The sequence below is a fragment of the Lepidochelys kempii genome, chromosome 2, assembly GCF_965140285.1.
Source record: "Lepidochelys kempii isolate rLepKem1 chromosome 2, rLepKem1.hap1, whole genome shotgun sequence".
Classification (NCBI taxonomy): domain Eukaryota; kingdom Metazoa; phylum Chordata; order Testudines; family Cheloniidae; genus Lepidochelys; species Lepidochelys kempii.
In genome coordinates, this window is record NC_136381.1 from 29,772,465 (window position 1) to 29,792,434 (window position 19,970).

At 40.0% G+C, this 19,970-nt stretch overlaps 1 protein-coding gene across 2 annotated transcripts in view; it reads left to right on the plus strand.

Annotated features, from left to right (window-relative positions):
• The window catches only part of CSMD3 (CUB and Sushi multiple domains 3), a 1,215,628-nt gene that overhangs the window by 679,730 nt on the left and 515,928 nt on the right, over positions 1-19,970 (plus strand). The window lies entirely within an intron of this gene.

Here is a 19,970-nt window from a genome sequence, read left to right on the forward strand (position 1 = left end):
GGCGGCAGGAAGTGCAGCAACCTGGCCCCAGCCGCGCTGCTGGTGAGTGATGGAGGGGTGGTTCCCCGTGTCCCTCCACCAGAAACCAGATTATAAATTCAATAAATATAACAAAATATATATTAAAAAATTGTTTCTCCATTGCTTGAAAATATTTAGCTTGTAGGGCACTTGGCTACATTTGAATAACTCATCTCAGTGCTAACTATAACTATGGTGTGTAATTTCGTATTCTTACCATTGATTAAACACACCATTTAAACATGTTATTTACACTAATTGCACTTTCTTATCAGGACATTTTTCTGCATCATAATTATGGATGATATAGATTAATCTACATTTAATATTCTGACTAATTGAGTCAGAAATAAAAAAAAACATACCATATGACATATGTACCAAATTAATACAGTTCATATTTGAAATAATGAATACAAAAATATTTTTGAACAATCCGTAGGCTGAAATCATACACCTAAAATTTTTAATCAAACCTTTTGAACAAACAATTCAGTAGAAATTGTGATCTGCTGACAATTTGAAATAAAGTCAAAATTCTGCAAATAAACTGTTTACTGCAACTCAATCATCCAGCTCTACTGTTTCTGTGGAGTCTCTTTATACTTAAACTGACAGCAGTCTGTGCTTTGGGATCAGGAGATGTGAGTTGTGTCTGCGAAGTTCCAGTGACCACAGTATTCAACATAGTGACAACCATGAAGTTTTTGGGTGGCCCTGGATTTTATTATACTCTGATTAACAAGTAAAAGTAAGAAATATATTTGTCAGTAGACTATCTTACTACTAGAGGAAGTCACCTGAAATTGACACTAACACATCAAAGGGGTTTACAGCATAGAAAATATAAGTCTAAGTGTTGAAATAAAAAAAAATACTTAAATATTTGCTTTTTAAAATTGTTCTGTCCTTTTGTAGTAAATAGAATAGTCTGCTGAAATATTGCCCATCTGTTGTATTTAATATATGTTTCTGCATTCCAAACGAAACATATTAAATGTAGATTAAACTATATCATCCATAATTATGATGCAGAAAAATGTCCTGATAAGAAAGTGCAATTAGTGTAAATAACATGTTTAAATGGTGTGTTTAATCAATGGTAAGAATACGAAATTACACACCATAGTTATAGTTAGCACTGAGATGAGTTATTCAAATGTAGCCAAGTGCCCTACAAGCTAAATATTTTCAAGCAATGGAGAAACAATTTTTTAATATATATTTTGTTATATTTATTGAATGAAGAACTGGTGATCATATCTAAATACAAATTGCCTGATTCTTTCACTTAAACTTTGATTAACCAATTTTTATTAACTTTCCATGTTGTGCAAGATAGTGGAAGCCACAAATTAATTATACATGTATTTATTAAATGTGTATATTTTTATTTTTACCCTCTGGTCACCCAGTATTATACTGTACTGTACTGTATTGTCTGGCTAGTTTATGCCCTGATTCAGAAAAGTATCCCTTTTCAGGAAAGCACTTAAGCATGTGCTTAAATCCCAAAGCGCAAGCTTGAAGTTAAACATAAAGTGGTTTTTCTGAATAGGGACCAACATTTTTAATTTAAGTTGGGAGAAACTTTATCTTTCTGTATGTTTTGAACAGCACACTGACAGTGTTTAGAAAATAATAATATCCTGCTTCCAGCTTTCTCATGGAATGTTAGCACTTCTGTTTAGTGTCTTGGCTGGAATTATCCTTATGGGGGTAGATCTGCAGATAGTGTAAATTGTCATAGCTCTTTTTAAATCAGTGGAGCTATGATAGTTCAAAGCAGCTGAAGATCTTCCCCCAGTAGAAATGACACCAATAGTGGTTTGTATAAATTTGCTAGGGTTCCAAAGATACTGCCCTCAGAATTTATAGAATATAATAGGGAATAATGTCCTCACAGTCGAATTTTTAAATCATACTAAGAAAGTCCTTCTCCATAGAATTCTATGTTTTTAAAAATGTTATAGAAAGGATATCAGGATATAATTCTATATTAAGGTCTTTAACATTGCTTTGTAAAGGGAGAAAATATATGCATTACCGTTAAGAATGTTTAAGTAATGTCTACGCTAAATTTTCTTTGTAGTTTCAGACCATTGTTCGTTGTTGATGTTTTTCTCAACCACTGTAAACAATCCCTTGTCTCCTTTATACTATTATCTCTCAAATATTTGTGGACAGTTTTATTCTACTTTTTCTCCAAAATATGAATTATGAGGAAATATTGGAGGAACTTAGCCCAAAGTCCTGCAAACACGTACATAAGAAGTACCACTGAGTTCTATGTAACTACTCATATGCACAGAGTGCCTCATGTGCATAAGTGTTTCCAGGACTTTGGACTAAGTTCCTCCAATATTTCCTCATAATTCATATCGTCTAGTAGTCATTTTGTCACCCTTTGTGTGTTGCCCCCCTACTTTATTGATGTTTTTATAATGTGCCCCAAATTTTTACTCCTTCCAGCTGAGCTATAGCAAAGTATTATCGCCTAACTTGTCTTTTTCCTGAATTAAAATTGCCTTTTTTTGTACCTGCATCATCTGAGTTCACACCCAATTTATCCTCCATTACCCCAGATTCTTCTCTCTGTTGTTGTTCTTTGACCTATGGTCTCCCATATATTTACCTTTTATGTCACAATTGTTTTACACATTTTTATTATTTAACATTTCTTTAGATTAAATCTTCTTCCCCTTAAATTTATTCTGGGGTTACTGTCACGTTTATATAGATTGCAGTTCATTGTCCAAATCTGAATTAGAAGAATATCTTGTTGTAGTGGAGGTATAGGTTAGTATGTACATCCCCGTGGGACTAGTTTATTGCCCTCTGTTTTGGAGCAAATTGACAAGTAAATTAACTCAAAGACAGAACATGGCATTGAATAATAGAAAAGAAAGAAATGTGATATACATAATATATATGTATATATATAACTTATAAATAGAATACAATGTTCATGGGTTTCTTGATGTGCATAGCAAGAAAACTCACCCAGATATAACTGCTGTTCCAAATACATTGGTGTGTCTTCCATCATGGTGTCTGGTGTTAGCTGTTATCCTTCTACTAGTTAGTTTGGTGCCCTCTCTCTCTGTGTCTGTTTCCATTTGTATTTATATGGGATGTTGCTTACAAGCTCCTGCAGGCACACTGGGCAGTGGCAGTAAATAATATGAATGCAAGGTGTGGATTTTGTCCCTCTTAGTATGCTCAATGGAAGTTCATCTGATTTTCTCTAAATGACCGTGGCATATTGCCCTTATTCAATTGAACATGTTCATCCCTGTGTGAAATGACCAAGCTCCTGCCTATCAGTCTACCCTACGTGGAAACAGATTAGAAACAGACCTGGCCCAACCTACTCCCACATAACAGCAGCTGTTCAGGAGGGTCCCTTCCCTAGTAACACAACAGGCAGGATGGACTTATGCTATCACTTCTGCTGTTGCATTTTATTGCTTTGAGCAGTGTCTGTAGGTACTATCCATCAATGGAAGATTCATTACATCATAATAAAATTGCTAGCTGCTTACTTGAGAAATATAGTCATACCTTTGAACAATGTTAGAGAAAATCTTCTTTTCCTGTATCTGTGAACAAGTTACATTGTGGTCACAAGAGAGGCTAAATTACAGCAGTAGTTTTATGTTTGAAGATACGCTATTTGAGCATCTGTAAAAAACAAAAAAAACAAACAAATAAAACAACAAAAACCAAAAACTATCAGTGTGCTGCTGTTTCTTCTGAAACACGCCTTGCACCCCTTTGCAAAAAATTTTATGCTTCAGCACTGACACTAGACAGATGAAACCTTTTCCTTCCTTTCCTGAAATAGGGTGTCTACACTGGAATATTTGGGACCAGATTTCAAAATTAGGTGCACACAAATATATGTTTGCAATTATGGTCACCTGTCTTTAAAAATCTAAACTTTACTGTGTATATGTCAGAGACATAGCAAATCCGGTTTGAGATCTTGCTGAAATAATTGTGTAACTGTTTGTCTACTACAGTATTGCTGGGACATATTGTCAAGATATGTTACATACCTGTTACTTGTGTTATAGTAGGTTAGAAGGATGATCCAAGAAGCACATATATTCATGATTCAGAATTCAAAACTTTTATTTTCCTGATCACCGCTTTCTTTCTTTTTCTTTTTTTTTTTGCTTTGTTTTGTTTTTCTCTCTAAGATTTTGGGCCTGATTTTCAAGATTAGGCATATACTGTATACATAATTTGTCCATGTTGTTCGTGAAGTTACATGTGGAAAGTGAGCAAATGATTGTACAAACAAGTAATTACAAATCTTACTGGCTATTTGCATAGGCAATTACAGAAATGGGTGTGCAGCCATGTTAATTGCATGTGCAAATTAAGTATGCATTTGTGCTCTCAGTTTTTTGTTTGTAATTATATGTGTCTAATTTTGGAAATTAAACCCATAGTGCCCTTTTCACTCTAGGATATGCAAGTTTTTCTGAAAGTCAATAAGAGAATATGTGGTGCAATATTAGGTATAAAAAACTGAAATACTGAATAGGCCACTTCATACTTTTTTTTAGGTTCCGGAAAGGACAGGTTACTGAACTACACATGATTTTTTTTTTCCTCCTTACCTATTACCAATCAGTAAACACAATCTGTTTGGTATCAAGAAATAACATGTATGATATTTAATTTGTTCTGTCTTCAGTTTTACTAATGGCAAAATGTCTTTGGGTTATCTTCCATATTTCCATTCATTTTAGCCAGTGAAACAAAATGAATTGACACTAAACCTTTCTGAATTTTTATATCTGTATTTGGATATTATTTCTCTGAAACACCACAGCTTCCCTGCATCTGTGCTAAATTCAGGTCATGTATGTCTGCAGTAAGAGCTTTATGCCTTTCTATTCTGCAGCAACCATTTTGTCTTCCAAACATGTTTTCTCTTATGAGAATCACTATCTCTTCTATTTTCCTTCCGCAGAAAGAATAGGACAGACAAGTTGCCTCTTTAGGGGCTGAATCCAGTCCCACTCTGTCAAGAGGCATTTGTGTAGCAAGTGACCATCTCCTCTCCCTAAGGCCTAAGTGTGTCACCTCCACAATATGCCAGACCTCCACCAGGATAGGGAATAAGAGAACCAAGAACATTCATGAACTGATTTGACTCCTGCCCAGTACAGCTATTGTGGCTTTGGACTTGCCCTTAGGTGTATCACTGATAGATTTTGAGATCTACAGAATGCTTCAGATAGGAAATATATAATAAAAGGATAGTTCTGAAAATATTAAAAGTCCACTATTTTCCCATTTTTTATCTGTTTCTCTGTTTTATTAAGGAAAAAAATGAGATTAATCACATATTGCTCCCTTTGTAGTGCATGGAAAGTTACAGCTACAAATAAGTATAGATCAGATCACCAATGGTCAGGTAGCATAGATGCATTTATGATTTATTTTGGAAAATATACTGCGAATACACATTTACTTTGATATTTGTTACATTACAATAAAATGTTAAATCATGGTCGTAGTCAGCACATTTTTCTTTAAACTAGTATGATTATTTAAAACTCAAATTGACATCTCACTGTTTACAGATTTTAGGTACTTGAATCAAAAAACAAACATTAGACAAAACTGAATTGAGCAGCATTCTGAGGACTACTGAATTGTAAAGATATCTTACACAAGTTACTGCTCAGTAACTTAGGTGAAGTCTTATGAAGAAGATGAAGCCTTTAAAGCATAATGTCTTACCTGTTCTTATATATTCTTGAATATTCTTGGATGAACTCTTTCAATTCTCTTGAAGCTCTAATAAACCAGGCATGACTTGATTGCTGGCTTCCAGATTTCTCTTGTTACAAAACGTTAGCAGTTGTACATTTGGTCCAGTGCGATGGGACCACATATTTCTCAGTTTTATACAAACCCATCTCCAAGCTAGTGGGTGTTTCAAGCGACTTCAGGAACACTCTGTAGGTCTCTTGCTTCTTTTCTGTGTAAGTGTCCTTCATCCACACATGGATGCTCCCATGATACAGAAGAATTTGAAGGAGAGTGTTAATGATTGTCACATAATATTTTGACCACTGATGAATTTCCACCATACCTAGGGCAAGATGCTGCCCTTTGGAAGAAGAGGAAAAAAAAGTGCTTAATCTGAAAGTGTTGGCATATCTCTCTGTGATATAATGTCAACAGGATTTCCAACAGCTTATTCCATTTGATTTTCATGGGTCCTCTGGGTTGTGAAAGAATTTTTAAAATCAAAAACTGTTGTTTTTTCAATCCAGAAGCCTTAGGTTTCAGTTATATTTATTGGTTTCTTTATGCTTAGAGGTGCTTCTTTTTCCTTGACATTTTAGTGTCCTGTTCTGAGGAAATGTGCACTGTTTATTCTCGATAATAGGAATAATATTAGAACACATTTCTATCCTGTCAGGTGGACACACTGACCCTTTCTGGTTATAAAATGGGAGGTTCATATGATCCTCTTTTGCTAAAGTAAATGTAAGTAGGTCAGTTGGACCTCTCTGGTTATTTAGCATTCCTTCTCCCTTACCATCCCTACTATGCCCAATAGGGCCTATGAAGTAACTGACCCATCTGCCATTTTAGCAATATTGTGGCCATACACTATTCTCCAAAATGGAAAATAATAATCTCAGATTTCAAGAAACAGCCATGATGAAAACTGACATGTAAACCCGTATGGAAGAAACCTACCTCATTAATTAATATCTTTATGCTATATGAAGTATTATTTATTCAACTTTTAAACAGTGCTATATACTATAAAATCCACCTCTTTCATATGATTTAACCTGTATGTAATACACTGCAGATCTAGGGTTCATATGTTAAAATATACAAATCTATGAACAGACCCAGGATAAATTACATATGGTTTACATGTGCGCAATGCACATATTTATAATAAATAATTGAAGTATTAATAATATATTTAATAAAATCAAGCAAAATAAAAAATATAAATTACTTTGACATTTTACCTTGGAGATGGGGCCCTCAGGTCAATAAGTCAGGGCAGATGACTCATTCTCAAATCATAGCATTCTCAGGGCAGGTTCTTCTTTTAGGGAAGTTGTGCACCCAGGATTGTAACCCAGTGTATTTTTTTATTATGTTGTCTTTGCTTATTTGATGGGTTGCCTCAAAGCCTGAGAGCAGCCTAGTAGTTCAGGATATTACAAATGAGAACGTTATTTGCAAGATTTTTTTACAAAACTGTGTTCTTGTATTTTCTAGAAAAAATATAATAGAAATTATTTCATCAGCTTTATTTTGAATTTGTAAAATTGTTTTTGATGTTTATTCATAACAATGTGAGTATAGTACTTTCAAAAGAAAGGTGTTTTCTATTCTGTGGTCAAATATGCTCCAGTGTATTTGTGGGGACTATACCACAGTGTCATCGCTCCAGGATCTAATGAGAAACAGTACTCTGCCTATTTTCATTCCATATTCTTCTAGCAAAATGGCACTTAGAGCACTTGTCAATATCTTATTTAGTGAAAAGAACTTACAGGGAAAAAGAAGAAAAGAAAAAAGGCTGCTACAAATATAATGTACAGTCTTATGCCTTATGTCAGTGGCTTACGTAAACCTTTTTATGTTTTTATCTTCCACATCTTCAGAGGACACACCTGTTATTCTTCAACTATTTATTCACACTTCAATTTGCAATTTGTCTGCTCGCATGTTTGTCTATTACAGAACCAGGGCATTGAATTTATCCTCCTTCTGACTGACACATTATGATTGTCTTCAGTTGTTGCTAATAATAATAATAAATGATAATAACAATAATAATAAAAGTAATATCCCTTTACATTTGTTAGAGCCGTTTACATTTGAGGACCTCAGTATTTTACAAAGGTGGCTTTAAATTACTATTCCATTTTACATCTGGGCAATTAGGTAATGATTTGCTCAAGGTCACATGCTGAGTGAGTGATGGGTCATGATTAAAACTCATTTCTCTGATTCCCATTCTATTGTTCCAAGCACTAGACTATTTTGCCTCATGAAAATTACACTAGTTGGATAAAAAAAACTGAGCTTATAGAGGCATTTACTAGTAAATATGTCAAGACACAAGGAGAAAATTACTTTACAAAACAATATTAAAACCTAAAAAAATGATAAGTTAGATGCTCATTAAGAACATTAAGAATAATAATTGCTTATGTTATTAATCCAACATGAAAGTGAAGGAGAAGTTCCATATAGAACTCATTGAAAAGAAGCAAAGGCTACATCCTATTAGGAATTCTAATCTTCATAATAGAAAAAGTTTTAAGAAATGTTAAAGATTTTTTCATATCAGTATAGGCAATGAGGTAGTCTCAACCAATCTAATAGTTCATTGGATTGTTGTCCAGCTATGCTGGAAGGACAGCAGGCACTTGTATGGTTTTAATCAGGCCAGAACTTTATTCTTAAATATCTGGGAGTACAGTGCAGGTAATTCCATGTATATTTTCATGTACTCAGGGAAATGATGAAAGATAGTAATGCAGTTTAAGCAAGTATTGTATACAGTTGCAGTCTGAATTCTAGGCAGGGTGAAAAACTTAGAAAAGTTAAGTTAGATATGAGGGAGGTACTTTTGTGTTTCAGTTAATTTGCATAAGAAGTGGACTTTTTGGATACAAATGATCACAGACAAAGTACACAAACCTATAAATTATATAAACAGCAAGATCAATATGTAGAAAATAATGAGAGAGCATAATGCTCTTAGTAACTGGAATAAACAAAGGGAAACCTGTAACAATTTAAGTTACCACACACAAAAATGGAAATGAGGTTATTTTGGAGTATAAAATGTTAACACAGTAGATAACTCTAGTCAGTGTCAAAGTATTTTAAAGTTTATAATACACACAAGTGAAGATTGAGGTGAAGTTTTGAGGTTAGAAGATAGCTTTTATCACTCACACGCAATGTAATGCTATAAGGAGAAAGACCTAAGGATGCTTCTCTCACAGCAGGTAATTGTTGTTCACACATGCAAAGGCAGCAGGACTGCGGGGCTTGAAATTATGAAATGTAGGATAGAGAAGAACAGTGGTTTAACAAAGTTGCTAGTTCTCAGTAGCCCTTAAAGTTACATATTGAGTTAAACAAGACAACAAAACATTGTTGGGCTATGCCGAAAGAAGGACAGGAGACATTTGACATGGGTTTAATCAGGCTGCAACTTTATTATTAGATGTCTGGGACTACCTGGCAGATAACAGTATACAACGCAGGTAGCCCCCTGTTAATTCTGTAATTACCTGGGAGGGGGACTTTTACCAGCTCCCCCTCTTTTTCCATTCAGGTCCCTCCAGCAAATCCATTGCTGTGATCTTACTATCCACACCTGCCCGCCCCCTCGTAGGAGGGTTAAGGTGGGCTATAAGAATGGGGGGTTGGGTCCCTGCCGTACCAATCACAGAAGTCCCCAACCACCCCTGTTCGTCACTTTAATGAACACCTCTTTTTAAGTCCTTTTCCAAGCCATTTATCCAGTAACTGTGTACCTTTCCTATGGAGTACCTGCACTGGACATCCGCCCTACACTTAAATAATGAGTTGTGATGTATGGCCTATCGCCCATCATGCCATACATGAACAGAGTCCTTCCTGACACCCGCTGTGGAGAAGTCAAAAAAATCCCCAACTGCACCCAAGCCAATATGGTGGTTAGGGAAAAATTCCTTCCCAGTCCCCCTAAAAAAGGGGCAGCTAGTTGTAGAATATCAGGGTTGGAAGGGACCTCAGGAGGTCATCTAGTCCAACCCTCTGCTCAAAGCAGGGGACCAATCCCCAATTTCTGCCCCAGATCCCTAAATGGCCTCCGCAAGGATTAAACTCACAACCCTGGGTTTAGCATGCCAATGCTCAAACCACTGAGGTATTTTATCTCCTAAAAGGGAGGAAGGGTGTGTCCTGCTTCAGTCTTGGTCCATGTAAAAAGGAAGGCTTTAGGCACCAAGCTGCCCCTTTTAAATGCTGCATTCCCAGGGGATGAGTCAGCAAACATGCTGTGCCATTTTGCAGTAGTTTTCATCTTCCTTCCGCCGCACCAAACATAAAGCACTGTTCTCTTCACTCAGCCAGCCAGCCAACTGCCCCCCCACCCCCCATATACTCCCCACGCTGAACATGATCTGCCAGGCATATGTTTTGCTGGAAAGTCTTTTTTTATGTATTATCTCCCCATTTGGTTGCACTCTGGGGTTTGGCCTACCATGAGACTACACATTTGGCAATTTTCCATTGCCCTTTTACATTTTGGGGAACTATTTCCTTTTATTACAGGTGGTCATTCATTAACTGGACAAGTCAAAGTCTCATTGTGCATTTCTTACTCATCTAGTAGGGGTGCAGTGTTGTAGCATTTGAGATTCAGAAAATTTTCAGAAGATTTCCCAAGGTTTCCTGCCTACCTGGAAATTCCTTAATTTAATCTTTTACATAGTTAATTAAAACATACACTTAACAGAATTGTTTACAAGTCTTTTGGCTCAATTTTTGGTTACTAATTCTTCTTGAACCATTTAACAACAGGATAAAGTTTTCTTGATATTTACTGTAATTTTTTAATCATCGTAACGGAAGAATCCCATGCACTGCTACAGACTAGGAACCGAGTAGCTAGGCAGCAGTTCTGCAGAAAAGGACCTAGGGGTTACAGTGGACGAGAAGCTGGATATGAGTAAACAGTGTGCCCTTGTTGCCAAGAAGGCTAATGGCATTTTGGGCTGAATAAGTAGGAGCATTGCCAGCAGATCGAGGGACATGGTCGTTCCCCTCTATTCAGCATTGGTGAGGCCTCATCTGGAGTACTGTGTCCAGTTTTGGGCCCCACGCTACAAGAAGGATGTGGAAAAATTATAAAAAGTCTAGCAGAGGGCAACAAAATGATTTAGAGGACTGGAACACATGACTTATGAGGAGAGGCTGAGGGGACTGGGATTATTTAGTCTATGGAAGAGAAGAAAGAGGGGGGATTTGATAGCTGCTTTCAACTACCTGAAAGGGGGTTCCAAAGAGGATTGATCTAGACTGTTCTCAGTGGTACCAGATGACAGAGCAAGGAGTAATGGTCTCAAGTTGCAGTGGGGGAGATTTAGGTTGGATATTATGAAAACCTTTTCACTAGGAGGGTGGTGAAGCACTGGAATGTGTTACCTAGGGAGGTGGTGGAATCTCCTTCCTTAGAAGTTTTTAAGGTCAGGCTTGACAAAGTCCTGGCTGTGATGATTTAATTGGGGATTGGTCCTGCTCTGATCAGGGGATTGGACTAGATGACCTCCTGAGGTCCCTTCCAACCCTGATGTAATATGATTCTGGAAGCTTTATTTTCCTTTCTTATGGTTATCTCATCTTTCCCTTAACAGTAGAAAGGGTGTTATTCCATTCCACTTCCAAAAGCTGGAATAAATCATCCCCATTTTGATTCTAATTTGAAGACAATTTTCAAGTTGTTATAAAATCCCATATATGTTAATTCCAAATGGTTGAATATTCTAGTTTATTTTAAGCATTGTCCTAGATACTTCAAAACATTAGCAGAACAAGTGCTAATTCTTAGTAATATTGTCTTCTAGTATAACTTCACAGATGCTACACTTAGTCATTATACAACATTTCTAGATATACTAATATATTAGCATACACTGTTTTCTTAGTAAAAGTTTCTTACCTTATGTATATGAACTTATTCAACTATACAAATCCTTGTTTTATTACAAAAGCCTTTGTTTGAACACTTTAAGCCTTAACAGAAATGTCATAAAATGTGATTTGGACTTAGATTTGTATTGTTCCCCAAATGGCTAAAACATTGTTTACTATATTTTTATTTTATGAATTAGGGAATATTATGAGACTAATTATTAAATTAATTTATTCGTTTGCACATCGCTAAGAGGTGCATTAATGGTAGTGATGAAAACATCTAGTTTGCTCAAAGATATGAAATAAACAATTCCTTTCCAAAACAATTTTGGACATGTTTTAGAGATGTACAGGTTTATGGTTTCACTTTGATGGGACCTTCACTCTTTTAGCAAGGAATTATTGCCTGAGAGGACACAGAGAAAATGAATTGTCACATCCTTTGTGTATGCTTCTGTGTCACTTATTAGGAGATGAACTGAAACATCTGTTCAGATACTAAGTATATTTTGTGACCTTTTGATGTATTACATCTTATTTCTGACTTTATTAGTGTTTTAGTTTAACAGACACTAATTCGAAGTGTTAAATATAAATCTAGACAAAAGGGGTTGGAAGAAGGACAGATCACTCTTTAGGGTCTGAATGTGAGGAGACATTGAGAGACATTGTTTATTTCTTAGCCTACAACCAATGCTCCTCTTGAAGGACATAAGATAACATATAGTTAGAAAGGTCTGTTAACTCAGGATGCAAAAAAAAAAAAAGAAAGGAAAGAAAAAAGGATAATACTATTTAAAGCATCTCAGATTCAGTTGTAGGTAACTTGGCCTAAAATCAGGCCTTTGTTAGGTTTGAATACATGCTTCAAGTGTGAGTTACTTCATTGTATCATTATCTTATAACTTCTATATAAAAGAGAATATAACAATTGCATATTCATGATTCAAAACCAGAACCTTTAGGCACCACAACTGACATAGCATGTGTAGAATATGTTTTAATTCTAGATCAATCAATATTATTTGATTAATACAGAATAACTTTTTTCCCTTTCTTAAATAGTATCTTGAGTAACATCTGAAATACTATAATATGTCAGTGGAAGAAAGAATAGCTTTGCTGAGTGAGGCTCCATATCTGAGTTTTTTAATGATTAAATATAAAATTAATGATTAAAGTACTCATAGTGACTGAATTATTCTTTTGATCTTCAACAACAGTATTTGAAAGAGAAGTTGGATCACCAGCTTCCCCCTGTAAATGGGAATTAGTAGATTACTGGTCCTGGTATCACAGAGTGATAGAATTTTTTAAAATACTTAAGATGGGAGGCATGGAGTCTTTGTCCAGCTATACCAAAAGAAGAAGAGGAGACACTGGATATGGATTTAATCAGGCCACAACTTTATTATTAGATGTCTGGGACTCCTGGGCAGATAAAAGTGTACAGTGCAGGCAACTCCATGTTCATTCAATAACTACGTGGAGGCTTCCACAGACCCTCCCCCACATCATTGTCCATCCAGGCCCCCCAGCCAATCCATTGCTGGGACCTTACCATTCCTTCCTCCCCCTTGTAGGAGGGTTAAGGTTGGGTATAAGAAAGGCGGGTTGGCTCCCAGCTATACTAATCATAGGAGCCCCAACATTCCCCGCCCATTCCATTCCTTTAACCAGGCTATTTATCTGGTCACTGAATGCCTTCCCTATGGAGTACCTGCAATGGACATCCACCACAAGGAGGCCCCAGCAATTAGCTTGGCTGCCTCCCCCTCAAACACAGTTGGGTTCCCAGACATCTCCAAATGCTCCTCTTTTATAGCAGCCAAAACTTGTCCACACCCAAGATGAACCCCATCCTCCCAAAATAACTCTGGTGCCCCATATGCTATGACAGGGTGCAAAATTACCCACCCTCCTAAGGGCTCCAGGAATTTGGCCACCTAAGGGCTTCTCACACCCAGGCTTGCCCCTTTTCAAGCCTTTCACACTTTGTTCCCAGGGGATGTCTGCTTTGCCATGCTGACCCCCACCACTCTTTTTGCAGCAGCTTGTGACCACCTTCCTCCTCACAGCTATAAAGCACTGCTACCCTTCCCCCAGAAGCCCAGACAACATCCCCCCCCGCCACTTAAGCTGCAGTGTGGTCATTCTTCTTTAACCTCTGACATGTCTATTTGAAGTAGATAGAAGTATTAAGTTATTGCTAGTTTATAAAATTTTACTAGGGACCTTAATAAAACAAAGAATTATATATTAGAACTGATTTTCCATCTTCTATTATAATTATATATTTATTATCTGCAATACAGGCATTAATATGATTTGGAAAGCTGTGAGTCTTTGTCATTCTCTCTTTTAATGGGACAGTACTTTTCTGTAAGTCTGAAATTCTACCCTTAGATTACCCACAGACACCTAACTTCTGCTCTATACAAGACAATGAAATAGATAAGGATCCTAGGAAAGCTGTACCAAAAGATAGCATGGTAGATCTAACAGTACAAGAAACATAAATTTCATTATTTGTCCCTTCAATGACTTCAGCTAAAGCTAAATAAGTATGATTAACTGATTCCCCATTGTTCACACTATGAGCATCTGAAAGGAGCTCAGCAGGTATAGAGGTTTTTCTTGGAGTTTGTTTATTGCCAATCCCAAAATAAAATCGGATACTACTAATAAAGTTTTAAAACTAACAAAGAATAATCATCTGTCTTCAATTCCTGCTAGTGCTAAACAAGACCACACAATTACATCCCGTTTCAGATTCCTAAATCAACCAATACTATCAGGAAACTACACACAACAGAGTGTGTGTGTGTGTGAGAGAGAGAGTGAGTGAGGGAGGGTATGTATACACTATGAAATTAGGTCGAATTTATAGAAGTCGGTTTTGTGGAAAGCGTTTTTATACAGTTGATTGTGTGTGTCCCCACACAAATGCTCTAAGTGCATGTAGTCGGCGGAGTGTGTCCACAGTACCAAGGCAACCATCGACTTCCGGAGCATTGCACTGTGGGTGGCTATCCCACGGTTCCCACAGTCTCCGCCGCCCATTTGAATTCTGGGTAGAAATCCCAGTGCCTGATGGGACTAAAACATTGTCGCGGGTGGTTCTGGGTACATATCGTCAAGCCCCCGTTCCCTCCCTCCCTCCATGAAAGCAAGGGCAGACAATCGTTTTGTGCTTTTTTTTTGAGTTACCTATGCAGACGCCATACCACGGCAAGCATGGAGCCCGCTCAGCTAACCGTCACCAGATGTTTCCTGGGTGCTGGCAGATGTGGTACTGCATTGCTACACAGCAGCAGTTTATTGCCTTTTGGCAGCAGGCAGTGCAGTATGACTGGTAGCCGGCATCGACATAGTCCTGGGTGCTCTTTTAACTGGGCGCCTGGGCAAACATGGGAGTGACTCAGCCAGGTAATTTCCCTTGTTTCGTCTCATGGCGATTGAGTCCTATGGGCAGTGCACTGTCTTTTAACCTCCAGCTAGCAGAAGATGATGGCTAGTCGTCATACAGCACCGTCTTCTGCCGAGCACCCAGGAGATGATGATGGCTAGCGGTCATACTGCACAGTCTGCTTCCAGCAAGATGTATAAAGATAGAAGAAGTGGCTCAAAACAAGAAATAGACCAGATTTGTTTTGTATTCATTTTCTCCTCCCTCCCTCCCTCTGTGAAATCAACGGCCTGCTAAACCCAGTTTTGAGTTCTATCCTTGAGGTTTTCAGTTCTATCCTTGAGGGGGCCACTCAGTTTCTCGCAAAGCCACCCCCTTTGTTGATTTTAATTCCCTGTAAGCCAACCCTGTAAACCATGTCGTCAGTCGCCCTCCCTCCATCAGGGCAACGGCAGACAATTGTTCCGCGCCTTTTTTCTGTGCAGACGCCATACCATGGCAAGGATGAAGCCCGCTCAGATCACTTTGGCAATTAGGAACACATTAAACACCACGCGCATTATCCAGCAGTATATGCAGCACCAGAACCCGGCAAAGCGATACCGGGCAAGTAGGCGACGTGATGAGGACATGGACACAGACTTCTCTCAAAGCACGGGCCCTGGCAATGTGGGCATCATGGTGCTAATGGGGCAGGTTCATGCGGTGGAATGCCAATTCTGGGCTTGGGAAACAAGCACAGACTGGTGGGACTGCACAGTGTTGCAGGTCTGGGATGATTCCCAGTAGTTGCAAAACTTTCGCATGCATAAGGGAATCATAGAATATCATAGAATATCAGGGTTAGAAGGGACCCCAGAAGGTCATCTAGTCCAACCCCCTGCTCGAAGCAGGACCAATTCCCAGTTAAATCATCCCAGCCAGGGCTTTGTCAAGCCTGACCTTAAAAACCTCTAAGGAAGGAGATTCTACCACCTCCCTAGGTAACGCATTCCAGTGTTTCACCACCCTCTTAGTGAAAAAGTTTTTCCTAATATCCAATCTAAACCTCCCCCACTGCAACTTGAGACCATTACTCCTCGTTCTGTCATCTGCTACCATTGAGAACAGTCTAGAGCCATCCTCTTTGGAACCCCCTTTCAGGTAGTTGAAAGCAGCTATCAAATCCCCCCTCATTCTTCTCTTCTGCAGGCTAAACAATCCCAGCTCCCTCAGCCTCTCCTCATAACTCATGTGTTCCAGTCCCCTAATCATTTTTGTTGCCCTTCGCTGGACTCTCTCCAATTTATCCACATCCTTCTTGAAGTGTGGGGCCCAAAACTGGACACAGTACTCCAGATGAGGCCTCACCAATGTCGAATAGAGGGGAACGATCACGTCCCTCGATCTGCTCGCTATGCCCCTACTTATACATCCCAAAATGCCATTGGCCTTCTTGGCAACAAGGGCACACTGCTGACTCATATCCAGCTTCTCGTCCACAGTCACCCCTAGGTCCTTTTCTGCAGAACTGCTGCCTAGCCATTCGGTCCCTAGTCTGTAGCTGTGCATTGGGTTCTTCCGTCCTAAGTGCAGGACCCTGCACTTATCCTTATTGAACCTCATCAGATTTCTTTTGGCCCAATCCTCCAATTTGTCTAGGTCCTTCTGTATCCTATCCCTCCCCTCCAGCGTATCTACCACTCCTCCCAGTTTAGTATCATCCGCAAATTTGCTGAACTTTCATGGAACTTTGTGACTTGCTTTCCCCTGCCCTGAGGTGCAAGAATACCAAGATGAGAGCAGCCCTCACAGTTGAGAAGCAAGTGGCAATAGCCCTGTGGAAGCTTGCAATGCCAGACAGCTACCGGTCAGTCGGGAATCAATTTGGAGTGGGCAAATCTGCTGTGGGGGCTGCTGTGATGCAAGTAGCCAACGCAATCAAAGATCTGCCAATATCAAGGGTAGTGACCCTGGGAAATGTGCAGGTCATAGTGGATGGCTTTGCTGCAATGGGATTCCCTAACTGTGGTGGGGCCATAGACAGAACCCATATCCCTATCTTGGCACCGGAGCACCAAGCCGCCGAGTACATAAACCGCAAGGGGTTTACTTTTCAATAGTGCTGCAAGCACTGGTGGATCACAAGGGACGTTTCACCAACATCAACGTGGGATGGCCGGGAAAGGTACATGATGCTCGCATCTTCAGGAACTCTGGTCTGTTTCAAAAGCTGCAAGAGGGACTTTATTCCCAGACCAGAAAATAACCATTGGGGATGTTGAAATGCCTACAGTTATCCTTGGGGACCCAGCCTACCCCTTTATGCCATGGGTCATGAAGCCATACACAGGCACCCTGGACAGTAGGCAGGAGCTGTTCAACTACAGGCTGAGCAAGTGCAGAATGGTGGTAGAATGTACATTTGGGCATTTAAAAGCGCGCTGGTGCAGTTTACTTACTTGGTTAGACCTCAGCGAAACCAATATTCCCACTGTTATTACTGCTTGCTGTGCGCTCCACAATATCTGTGAGAGTAAGGGGGAGAGATTTATGGCGGGGTGGGAGGTTGAGGCAAATCTCCTGGATGCTGGTTTCGCACAGCCAGACACCAGGGCGGTTAGAAGAGCACAGGAGGGTGCAGTGCACATCAGAGAAGCTTTGAAAACCAGTTTCATGACTGGACAGGCTATGGTGTGAAAGTTCTGTTTGTTTCTCCTTGATGAAACACCCTGCCCCTTGGTTCATTCTGCTTCCCTGTAAGCTAACCACCCTCACCTCCTCCCTTCGATCACCGCTTGCAGAGGCAATAAAGTCATTGTTGCTTCACATTCATGCATTCTTTATTCATTCATCACACAAATAGGGGGATAACTACCAAGATAGCCCTGGAGGGGTGGTGGAGGAGAGAAGCTCCAGGAGGGGTGGTGGAGGAGGGAAGGACAAGGCCACACAGCACTTTAAAAGTTTAAAACTTTAAAACTTATTGAATGCCAGCCTTCTCTTGCTTGGGCAATCCTCTGGGGTGGAGTGGACGGGTGGCCAGAGGGCCCCCCACCGCGTTCTTGGGTGTCTGGGTCAGGAGGCTACGGAACTTGGGGAGGAGGGTGGTTGGTTACATAGGGGCTGTAGCAGCAGTCTGTGCTCCTGCTGCCTTTCCTTCAGCTCAACCATACGCTGGAGCATATTGGTTTGATCCTCCAGCAGCCTCATCATTGAATCCTGCCTCCTCTCATCACGCTGCCGTCACCTTTCAGCTTCAGCCCATCACCTCTTCTCCCGGTCATTTTGTGCTTTCCAGCACTCTGATGTTGTCTGCCTCCACGCATTCGTCTGTGCTCTGTCAGTGTGGGAGGACAGCATGAGCTCAGAGAACATTTCATCATGAGTGCGTTTTTTTCGCCTTCTAATCTTCACTAGCCTCTGGAAAGGAGAAGATCCTGTGATCCTTGAAACACATGCAGCTGGTGGAGAAAAAAAAAAGGGACAGCGGTATTTAAAAAGACACATTTTCTAGAAAAATGGCTCCACTCTTTCAGGGTAAACCTTGCTGTTAACATTACATACACAGCACATGTGCTTTCGTTTCAAGGTCGCATTTTGCTTCCCCCCACCATGTGGCTAGCCCCTCACCCCTCACTCCTCCCTGTGGTTAACAGCGGGGAACATTTCTGTTCAGCCACAGGCAAACAGCTCAGCAGGAACGGGCACCTCTGAGTGTCCCCTGAAGAGAAGCACCCTCTTTCAACAAGGTGACCATGAATTATATCACTCTCCTGAGGATAACACAGAGAGATAAAGAACGGATGTTGTTTGAATGCCAGCAAACATACACTGCAATGCTTTGTTCTACAATGATTCTCGAGTACGTGCTACTGGCCTGGTGTGGTAAAGTGTCCTACCATGGTGGATGGAATAAGGCTGCCCTCCCCAGAAACCTTTTGCAAAGGCTTTGGGAGTACATCCAGGAGAGCCGCAAATGCCAGGGAAAATTAAACACTAAACATGCTTGCTTTTAAACCATGTATAGCATTTTAAAAGGTACACTCACCAGAGGTCCCTCTCCGCCTGGCGGGTCCGGGAGGCAGACTTGGTTGGGTTCGGGGGGTACTGGCTCCAGGTCCAGGGTGAGAAACAGTTCCTGGCTGTTGGGAAAAGCGGTTTCTCTGCTTGCTTGCTGTGAACTATCTACAACTTCATCATCATCATCTTCCTCAACCCCCAAACCTGCTTCTGTGTTGCCTCCACCTCCATTGAAGGAGACAAACAACACAGCTGGGGTAGTGGTGGCTGAACCCCCTAAAATGGCATGCAGCTCATCATAGAAGCGGCATGTTTGGGGCTCTGACCCGGAGCGGCCGTTTGCCTCTCTGGTTTTCTGGTAGGCTTGCCTCAGCTCCTTAAGTTTCATGCGGCATTGCTTCGGGTCCCTGTTATGGCCTCTGTCCTTCATGCCCTGGGAGATTTTGACAAATGTTTTGGCATTTCAAAAACTGGAACAGATTCATAGATTCATAGATTCATAGATATTTAGGTCAGAAGGGACCATTATGATCATCTAGTCTGACCTCCTGCACAATGCAGGCCACAGAACTTCACCCACCACTCCTAAAAAAGACCTCACACCTCACAGAGTTCGGATAGCACGGATTCCTCTCCCCATACAGCGATCAGATCCCGTACCTCCCGTTCGGTCCATGCTGGAGCTCTTTTGTGATTCTGGGACTCCATCATGGTCACCTCTGCTGATGAGCTCGGGCCAGCGTGGCAAGCTGCAGGTGACCATGCAAACAGGAAATTGAAATTCAAAAGTTTGTGGGCCTTTTCTTGTCTACCTGGCCAGTGCATCTGAGTTGAG